Source organism: Dioscorea cayenensis, chromosome 6 (assembly GCF_009730915.1).
Source record: "Dioscorea cayenensis subsp. rotundata cultivar TDr96_F1 chromosome 6, TDr96_F1_v2_PseudoChromosome.rev07_lg8_w22 25.fasta, whole genome shotgun sequence".
NCBI classification, from domain to species: Eukaryota; Viridiplantae; Streptophyta; class Magnoliopsida; order Dioscoreales; family Dioscoreaceae; genus Dioscorea; species Dioscorea cayenensis.
The window spans coordinates 15,096,049-15,107,223 of record NC_052476.1 but is presented as its reverse complement, the minus strand read 5'-3'; the positions used below and the strand labels follow the sequence as shown (position 1 = coordinate 15,107,223).

The window sequence follows — 11,175 nt, the reverse complement described above, 5'->3', positions numbered from 1 at the left end:
ATTGTCGGATATGGGGTAGATGATTCCTGCATCCAAGAGTTTTATTAGCTCCGCCTTGACAACCTCCTTCATATTCGGGTTCAATCTTCGCTGAGGTTGGATCACAGATTTGTAGTCATCCTCCATTAGAATCTTATGAGTGCAGAATGAAGGATTTATACCCTTAATGTCTGAGATCTTCCATGCAATAGCTGATTTGTGCTTTTTCAACATGCTAACAAGGTTATCCTTCTGATCCACATACAAATTTGAAGCCAAAATCACCGGGAGTTTAGATTCTTCCATCAAGAACGCATATTCCAAATGTGCCGGCAGAGCTTTAAGCTCAAGTTCTGGTGGTTTAACAATCGATGGGTGCAACCTGCTCCCCTTCAATCTATCAATCTCCTTAAAATCATTCGTTTCATGTCCACAGTTATTCTCCCCTTCTTCAACCTGAGAATTTATTTCTATACGATCTTCAATGGATATCAATGTATCCATTCCACACAATTTCCCTTCTAAAATAGATACTCCCACTGGAAAAAATTTCTTGTCGTTGTTCATGATACGAGGAATCAAACTGAGCAAGGATTCTCTCCAAACTTTCCTCTAACTGATCACTCATTGACACCGACGCAGATCTCTCAAATTGCTCTATCACATTATCTAATTCACAGTTCTGCCCTTGAATCCTGGCGGTGTACTCTTCTTCCACGAGTTGTTAAATTATATACTGCTCATGATGGGGATAACATGGTATATCTTGTACAACAAATAGTTGAACTTTTTGCTCCACATTTTCAAACATTCCCGTGATAGTGTTGAATGACTCAGGCATGTTAATCATTTTTCTGTAATCATAAAGAAAGAAAGAAAAATCAGAACAATGATAGAATAAGAAGATATGAAATAGAATGTACGGTAAAATAGCTAAGAAAACAAGGTGCAAAGTATCTCTAAACGCCTACTCCCCGGCAACAGCGACAAAAACTTGACAAGATCCCCTTGCGTATATCTCACAAGTGCACGGGTTTGTTGAAGTAATAATCCCAGATGAGCGGGTATCGTATCCACAGGGAGTAGGGAATAAAACCACTCAATTCACTTCTTAGCTATATGAAAGATGAATAGTGATATGTGTGACAATGATTCAATTCTCAAAAGTAAAAACAACAAGTAAGAGAGCACAAGTAAAGGAGAAGGTAAGGCAATCGATAAAGATGGGTTACCCGGATATTGCTCCGCCTAAGACAATCATTTCAAGTGCAAGAACCCTCTATTATGCTTCCTAATCAATGAAAGTGAGTTGTGGAAATCCTTAATTACATAGTCCCAAATCTAAGGTCAACTATACCTAACTCTATACATGTCCCGGAGGAGAGATTGAATAACCTCTCAACCTCGCACTCGTATAGAATTGCAATAAGTTCTAGGGATTCTAAGTGATAAATCTATTCCTAATCGTAGACCTAATCCTTTGGTCTAGGTGGAAGGTCCCTAACCACAATTAAGCCCTAGATACTAAGATCATTTCTGCGCTTCACTCTGTTGCACCCGCAACTAAGTCCCAGCAGAAGGTCATCCCTTATACCATTCACTCTATTGTAGCTGCAAAAAACTCAAGGAATAGAGGTAGAATCTTACACATCGGAGGGGAAAAGAGATGCTCCTGTACCTCTCGACTTACCCTCTCAACCCTCTCCAACCTAGTTTTGTCTAACACTCGTGGTGTGTCACTCACTCACAAGGTTACCAACAAGAACTCTCAACCCTAGTGTCACTCTAGGGGAGTATTCACACAATCAAGCATTCAAAGTTGGAACTCACAATAAACATCAATTAATTGAAAGCATAATAAAGAGATTCAAAGAAATGAATACATCCTAGGGTTCACAAATACCCAAGTACCCACTAGGGGTTTAGCTCTCCATGGAGCTAAGCACAATCAAAGAAATAGAATGTAAAAGCAATGAATCTATAGAAAACTACCTCGATAGTCATGCCGATGGTCTTGTGGAAAGTCCTCTACTCGTCGTCCAAAGATACCCTTGTCCGGTATAGGATACGCCTCAACGGAAGCTCCCCTACCAACCTTCTTCCAAAGAGATGATGATGTCGGAGCCGTAGAACCTTTCCAAAACCCTAGCCAATACCTCTCAAAACCCTAGCCGAAACCCTTTCTCAAGTTGGGGAAAAGATGGAGAAAAGAATATTGAAATCAGGGCTAAATCAGCTTTAAATAGGGCTGGAATCGGGGATCCACACGCCCATGTGTACGCCCCTGTTGATTTTTCACACGGACGTGTGGAATTTCCACACGCCCATGTGGATTCTCTATTCTGCAGCTTTTCTCGGCCAGCTGTGAACTGTGTTGCTACAGTACTTTGCATAAAAGTAACATAAAAACTCACATATTAGTGTAAAAACCCGAGAAAGGTAATGCTTAACATAAGGAAAGAATGCTTCGCATTCATATCGCACAAGCACTTATCATGGTCCCAAGCCTAATAACTCTCCCTCTACCCTCAAGAGACTTTTGCTCATCATGCTTTCAAGCCATGGGTAAGAGGGAAACATTCATCTATGAGCCCCCGTGAGGTAAGGACGAGGTACATCAAGCTTAGTAATGTAAAACAAGCGCTTCTTGGGAGGCAACCCAAGTGTTTACTATTTTTCTTAGTTGTTAGTTTAGTTTTCGCATGAATAACTTGTTGAGTGTTGGTGTATTGATTTTTAGATGCTTCTACTGTGTATTATATTGTGGATTTTGATGTCATCATGTGTATTCATGAGGATTTGGCGAAGTTTAAGTCGCTTGAGCTTGTTTTTAATGTTTTCCACTGGTGTATTTTGTATAAAAGAGCAGGCTCTCAATGTGTAAACATGTTCAAGAAATTTCTGCAGAGCCTGCACGGCCGTGGAGTTGTATTGCTTGCTCATCCAGAGAAAGCACAGGGGCGTGGACTCATCCCTGTGAGCAACCTTGAGATTTTCGCGCACCCGTGGGTAAATTCCGCACGGGCGTGTCTTTTTCTTCAGAGATTTGGCAAATTATCCCGAGAGCACATAGTGGTGTGGACTCGCCCCTGTGGGCGAACCTGTAAAAAATGCACGGGCGTAGGAATTTTCCGCACGCCCGTGCGAATCTCTGCAGATGAGCTCTTCCGATACCAAGAAGACACAGGGGCGTGCGGCTGCTCCTGTGAGTTGGGCTTGCGAATGTCCACACCCATGCAGAATTTCCGCACAGAGCGTGTGAATCACTTAGTGATTCTTCTTGGTTTGACAGAGAAGCCACAGGGGCATGCTGCTATCCCTGTTGGTCGGGCGCACAGGTGCGGATATTTTCCGCACGGCCGTGTGGTTGCGTTCAGAGAGGTTGAAGTGTTTTCCCGAGAGCGCACAGGGGCATGCGTCCGCTCCTGTGAATCTCTCATGTGAAAGGACACGGGCGTGTGTAATTTTGGAACACCCATGTGGATGTGCAGGTATCATGAAGCTGCGTGCCTTCTTTTATAAATCTTATAAGCCTATCTCCTTAGCACACCTTCGACCACTTAGAAAACACTCTCCAGCATTCTCCCAACCTCTCAACATTGATTTTGAGTCGATAATTTCAGATTTTCGCCGATTTTAAAGACTTTTAGTTTCATCTCATCAGTAAACCCTTGTTTTATCTTGAGGACACCCTTATTTGATTCTAATTGATTTTTTTCGATTAAACTAGCAAATATGCCTCGGTTTCATGCTAAAATGGTTGTGATATGTTTTTCAATAAGCTCTTGGAGTGAGGGAGAGTTGCATTCGTGGGTTTTCCTCACAAGGGCCGTGAGGTTTTCATGCCCCGTGAATCCACACGGGCGCGTGGAATTTCCATACGATCGTGTGGAATCCTACAGTATTAGACTATTTATGAATTTGATGGATCTCCTCTCCAATACATGCAGGTATGCCCCTCGATCAAAAAGAACATCTGGTTAGTGTCCTAGAGAGCCTACCCCTGAACTGAAAGCATGGAATTTACCCTTCCTGAACATCAAACTCGATTTGAGCGACTAGCGAAGCTTAAGTTCGGTCAGACACGATTCTCAGACGTGAGTTCACTTAGGGAAGTGCAGGTAGCAGATGACATGGCCGATGAGGTTGAGGAATTACTATCGGTGGATAGTTGGTGCAAGCTATTGATTATTCATTGCCCTGCTATCCGCCTGCTTACATTAGAGGTGCTAGCCTCTTTTGAGTTTGACCGCTCTTATGCTGATTTTGATAGTGTCGGTACAATTCAGTTCCGAGCTTTTGGGCAGTATCATAGTATGAGCCTCACACTGTTTTCCATTTAACTTGGGTTATATGATGAGGAGTTCACTAAGACAGAGGAGTATGATAAGGTGCCGACTGGCTATTGTGGAAGCTTGACTCCCCAGAAGGCCTATAGTGTACTATGTGGTAAGGGTCGGTATGAGCCAGGAGTATCCAAGGCTACGTGTCTTTCTAGACCTAGTTACAGATATCTTCACGCGATCCTGAGTAAATCATTGAACGGTCGTGGTGACGACACGGGAGTCCTTAGCAAGCATGAACTTTTATATTTATACTCTATGGTGCGGAATGATCCGATTCATTTGGGACACATTTTAGCGGAGTATCTGAGGCATCAGGGACATTATTCCAGGCTTGCTGTCATTTTTTCAGGTCCATACATCACTAGACTCATCCTTAGGATGGGCTACTAGATACGATTAGAGGGGATGAGAAAATGATAATACCAGCATCTCTTTGGTTAGAGAAAATGAGGCTCATGGGTATGATCAGGAAATATCGGGATGGTGTTTATGTGTTGAACATGCATCCACTAGAGCGATCTATGTCCGAGGAAGTTGCAGTAGAGGGTTCCCAGCTAGCTTTAGAGATACAGCCGGAGCGAGAATAGACAGAGGCGACCCTTCTAGCGCATAAGCCCCCACCAGTGCTGGTTTTCTCTCCGACTCGAGACCATGATCATCTTGAGAGGCTCGAGAGAGCTGTAGGGATATTGCAGCAGGATGTGGATAAGATTCGTGCTACACAGATCACGAACCACACAGAATTCATGGCACGGTTTAACGTCATACATCAGTTGCTGGAGCGAGACACGAGATTACCATTTGAGATGCGACCCCGCCCCTCTCAAGCACCTCCAGCATCACCATCACCACCTCTACCGGCTCCCCTTGATCTAGCACCAGTATCAGTAGCGAAGCAGAGACCTGATGACACCGACACTTGATTTCATTTTTCATTTCTTTACTTTTTACAGTTCATTTTGGACTTGTATACTCAGAAAGGACTTTCCTTCTGAGTTTATGTTTCGTTTTGTTGTCTCGAGTTGTATTCATTTCTCTATCTTTTATTTACTCAAGTTGTTTTTGTTTTATGGAGCTTTATTGAACCCCCTTGTGTATGTGTGCAGATGGTCTTGTTATCATGGGAATTGAGAACTTATCATAGATACGCCCAAGATGCTTCGGCACTTGGTCGTGTATGCTTCACAACCGATTGGGACACCACTCCTAATGAATTAGCTCCAACGAATGCAACACTAGGAGTCAGGGGAGTATTGCTTTGATTGCATCTCTCACATTTATTCTTGACTGATTTACATTTTGAGTGAGCTTGTACATTGAGGACAATGTACAACTTAACTGTGGTGGGTGGGGGAGTTTCATAGTGCACATACCTTTTATATTAGTCTTGATTGTTATATATGCTCACATAGCCAATGGCGGTTTACCTTAGTTGCAATGATTGTATTCTTGAGTATAGAAGAATTTTATTGTTGAATGTCTTCATGCTCTAGTTCTTGCTTAAATGTTTAGGAATTTTTGCCCGATTGACATTTGTGGACTACTCACTCTCTAAACGTTGTTTGAAATTCAAGTTTGATGTTAAAGGGACTAGTTTTAGTTTTGTTTCTTATGTTATTTTGCTAAAAAAAATTAAAAGAAAGAACAAAATAGTTTTGATGTGTAGTTGTGCTTGTTGGATGGAAAGAGTGATAAGTGCTTGTGTACTTTTTTAAAGGTTGGGTTGTGAGGCCGATTATTTGTGAAAGAAGCCATTGTAGATCATTTTATGCATTATTTGGAGGAGATCTTGAGAAAGCTCAAACGCGGAGACATGAGTCGTGTGTAGAATGCTAGAATATATGCCAACCTCCTTGTATTTGAGCTAAGGCAATGATTCGGAGGGACACGAAGGCAGTTACATCCCAGTATTTTGGCTTGTGGATATTTAGCAAGATCTCCACCAACATGACCGTTTATTGAAGAACCAAGAAGATCTACGATGTGAACGTGTGCCCGTTTATGTTACCTCAATGAAAGCATGGATTCGAGAGTATTTCGGGCTGTCACTGTAGTAGGTACTGTTCCATCCGGCCGAAGAAGGAGCAAAACAGAGGAGCCAAATGGGCGTGTGGAAATTCCGCACGCCCATGCGTTAATTCCACAGGCCTGTGTCGAATATCCACAGGGGCGTGTGGAATCCCGATTCCTGCCGTATTTAAAGCCGATTTTAGCCCCAATTTCAACATTCTTTTCCCCATCTTTTCCCCAACTTGAGAGATGGCTGCGGCTAGGGTTTTGAGATTTATTGGCTAGGGATTTAGATAGGTTCTACGGCTCCGACATCGTCATCTCTTTGGAAGAAGATTGGTAAGGGAGCCTCCGTTGGATTGATTCGGCGAGGAGTATCTTATACCGGACAAGGGGATCTTGCGACGAGTAGAGGACTCTCCACAAGACCATCGCCATGACTATTGAGGATATTTTTCCTACGGATTGCATTCTTTTACATTTGATTTCATTATCGTTTGTATTGTGCTCCATGGAGAGCTAAACCCCTAATGAGTACTTGGGTATTTGTAAACCCTAGGATGTATTAGTTTCGTTGAATCTCTTTATTATGCTTTCAATTAATTGATGTTTTTGTGAGTTCCAATCTTGAATGTTTGAATGTTGAATACTCCCTTAGAGTGACACTAAGGTTGAGAGTTCATGTGGTAACCCTTATGAGTGAGTGACACACCACGAGAGTTAGACAAAGCTTGATTGGAGAGGGTTGAGAGGGTGAGTCGAGAGGTACAGGAGCGTCCCCTTTCTCCTCCAGTGTGATAGATTCTACCTCCGTTCCTCGAGTTCTTTGTGACCATAATAGAGCTAATGAGCTAAGGGATGACCCTCCGCTGGGGCTTAGTTGCGAGTGCAACGGAGTGAAGCGTTGAGGTGATTTTAGCATCTAGGCTTAATTGTGGTTAGGGACCTTTCTTATCGACCAAAGGGTTAGGTCTAAAATTAGGAAGAGATTTATCACTTTGGAATCCCCAGAGCTTAATGCAATCCTTCTTATGAGTGCGAGGTTGAGAGGTTGTTCAACCTCTCCTCCGGGACTAGTAGAGGATTAGGCTTGGTTAACCCTAGATTCGGGACTATGCATTAAAAGGATGCCGCTGACTCACCATTGCATTAGTTAAGAAGCATAATAGAGAGTTCTTGCACTTGAAACGACTTTCCTAGGCGGATCGATACCCGGGTACCCCATTTTTATCGATTGCCTTACCTTCTCCTTTACTTTTGCTCTCTTTCGGGTTGCTTTACTTTTGAGAATTGAATCTTGTCACACATATCACTATCCATCTTTTATATAGTTAAGAAACAAATTAAGTATTATTATTCCCTTTTCCTTGTGGATAAGATACCCCACTCACGTGGGATCTATTACTTCGACAAACAAGTGCACTTGCGGGGAGCATTGTCAAAGAGCTACCACTAATGATGTATGAAGCTACTCTTATAAGTCGGATACTAGTTATGCCCTAATGAGAGAAAGAGCTATTTGATGGGATGTGTGAAAGAACCCACCCCGGTAGAAAGAGCTACCACCTTGAAAGTGTGAAAGCCACCTTAACGGTCTCTTTGGAAAAGGCTGCCTTAGAGGATGTGTGAAGCTACTACCCTTGCTTTTGAATTTTTGTTACCTCTTGTAGATAACTAAGTCCCTTTTACGTAGAACTTTGAGGAGTATAATTTTGGTTGACTTGAGTGAGTTCACATACTTACAAGATTTCGGGTTTGTTGTCCTTTTTTATTCAAGTTTTTAGCTAGAGCATTGATTTTCCATATTTAGTGTTGAAATTTCCCTTACTTGTAAAATGCTCTCTTTGCATGCTTTGGTGAACCTAAGGCCAAGCACTTCCAATATTTCCTTCATATATGCGTACAATGTTATAAGTTTTGCTTGAGGACAAGCAAAAGCTTAAGTGTGGGGAGTTTGATAAGTGTTTGTGTGATAAGAATGAGAAGTATTCTTTCCTTATGATAAGCATTACTTTTATCGGGTTTTAACACTAATATGTGTGTATTTATGTTACTTTCATGCATATACAGTTGTGAAGCCGAATCTTAGAGAAAGAAGCCAATGTAGATTGTGAGTGCACCATTTGGAGGAAATCTTCAGAAAGTTCAAAGGCGAAGATATAAGTCGAGTTCAAGATGCTAGAATGTGTGCCAACCTCCGTGTATTAAAGCTAGCGCAATGATTTGGAGGGGCACAAAGGCAATCACATTCTAGGTATTCCAGCTTGTGCATGTGGAACAAGATCTCCACCAACGCGGTTGTTCATTGAAGAAGCAAAGCTATCTACGACGTAAACGTGTGCCCGTTTATGTTACCTCGATGAAAGCATGGTTTCATGATTGTAATGGACCGGTACTGTAGTAGAGCATTGTAGCAATATCGTGGCAAAATACTATAGCAGGTATTACTCACAGTCGGCTGAAGAAGGTGTTTTCTAGAGAAGCCAAAAGGGTGTCTGGAAATTCCACGCACCCATGCGTTAATTCCACACGGGCCGTGTGAAATATTCACACGGGCATTTGGAAGAAGGTTAGTGGGAGAGCTTTCATCGGCACCGATCCGGTGAGGTGGATCCTAGGCCAGACAAAGGGACCTTTGGACGAGTAGAGGACTCTCCATAAGACCGTCATCATGACTATGGAGGGGGTTTTCTATGGAGTTATTACTTTTACATTCGATTTCATTGATTGTAATTAGCTCCATGGAGAGCTAAACCCCCTAGTGGGTACTTGGATTATGAACTCTAGGATGTATTCGTCTCATTGAACCTTGTTATTATGCTTTCATTAATTGATGTTTTTATAGAGTTCCAATCTTGAATGCTTTAACTGTATGAATACTTCCTTAGAGTGACACTGGGTTGTTAGTTCTTGTTGTTAACCCTTGTGAGTGAGTGACACACTACAAGAGTTAGACAAATCTAGATTGGAGAGGGTTGAGAGGGTGAGTCGAGAGGTAGCGGAGCATCCCCTTTTTCCTCTGGTGTGATTTATTCTACATCCAATTCCTCATGTTCTTTATTGTCATAGTAGAGTGAATGGGCTAAGGGATGACCTTCCGTTGGGGCTTAGTTGTGAGTGCAATGGAGTGAAGCGTTTAAGTGATTTTAGCATCTAGGGCTTGATTGTGGCTAGGGACCTTCCGCCTTGACCAAAGGGTTAGGTCTACATATAGGATGAGAATTTATTATTTGGAATCCCTAGAACTCATTGCAATTCTATATGAGTGTGAGGTAGAGAGATTGTTCAATTTCTCATCCAAGACATGTATAGGGTTAGGCATGGTTGACCTTAGATTTGGGACCATGTATTAAAGGATCTCCATGACTCATTAATGCATTAGTTAGGAAGCATAATAGAGGGTTTTTGCACTTGAATCGATTATTCTAGGCGGATCAATATCCGAGTACCCCATCTATATCGATTGCCTTACATCTCCTTTACTTGTCCTCTTTCTCTTGTCTCTTTTACTTTTGTTTTGCATTACATCTGGTCACACAAATCACTATTTATATTTCACTTAGTTAAGAAATAATTTAAGTGTTTTTTACTCCCTACTCCCTGTGGATACGATACACACTCACCTGGGTTTTTATTACTTTGACATACCCATGCAATTGCGGTTTACACGCATATTCGGTCGTGTCAAGTTTTTGGCGCCGTTACTGGGGAATTAGGCGTTTAGAGATATTTTGCACTGTGTTTTCTTAGCTATTCATTTATTCATTCTATTGCACAATTTCTTTTCTGTCATCATTTTGATTTGTTTTCTCTATTTTTGTGCAGCTCCAGGTTCATGACCCGAGGGAACCCCTACATATTGAATGAAAGTGACCCCGAGCTCGAACGTACACTTAGAAGAAAAGGGAAAGTACTTGTGCAAGAACAGTCTAATCTATCTGATTTAGAGGTTGAAGGGTCGGATAATATGGCGGAACAAAATGAGCAATAGAGGACATTATCCGATTATACTAGACCTTCCATATTGGGGAGACAATTGAGTATTGTGCATCCTCCGATTACAGCTCAGAATTTTTAGCTGAAGCCAGTATTCATCCACATGTTGCAGCAATCCACACAGTTCAATGGCTTGTCCAATGAGGATCCAAACAGTCATATAGAGAACTTTCTCGAGGTGTGTGATATACTCAAGATAAACGGGGTGACGGATGATGCCGTCAAGTTGAGAGCCTTCCCATTTTCCTTAAAGGGGAGAGCAAAGCAGTGGCTATACTCATTACCTAGAGCATCAATTACCATATGGGAGGAGATGGTAGAAGATTTTATAGCCCGTTATTTCCCTCCCGGGATATCTGCAAAGCTTAAGAATGAGATCTCGTCCTTTGTACAGTTGAAATTGGAGTCTCTATTTGAGACGTGGGAAAGGTTCAAGGAGCTCCTAAGAAAGTGCCGCAACATGGATTCTCGGAGTGGATGATTGTTCAGACCTTTTACAATGGGTTGAATTTGAGCACAAGGCAACTTTTGGATGCGGCAGCAGGAGGTACCTTAGGTAGCAAGACCCCCGGTGAGGCCCGCCAACTAATTGAAGAAATGGCATGAAATAGCTACCAATTGAATGCTAGGGAGAAGAAGAAGGTGGCCGGGCTTCATGAGATAGATGCAGTAACTTCATTGGCGGCTCAAGTGGAATCATTGAGTAAGAAGTTAGATGTTCTAACTTTGAATAGAGTGGCAGCCGTGACTACTTGCAGCAGGTGTGGTGGAGGACATGCTCCCTCCGATTGTTTGATCTTCATTGGTGATGCATCTTCTGATGAGAATATGGATTTTGTGGGTA

The 11,175-nt window shown here is 42.2% G+C and overlaps 1 non-coding gene across 1 annotated transcript; it reads right to left on the bottom strand.

Annotated features, from left to right (window-relative positions):
- Positions 1–10,692: 10,692 nt before the first annotated feature.
- LOC120264056 lies at positions 10,693–10,798 on the bottom strand. Its single transcript, XR_005537237.1, has one exon. It is a non-coding gene; the product is annotated as a small nucleolar RNA R71 (small nucleolar RNA).
- Between the last annotated feature and the right edge of the window lie 377 nt (positions 10,799–11,175).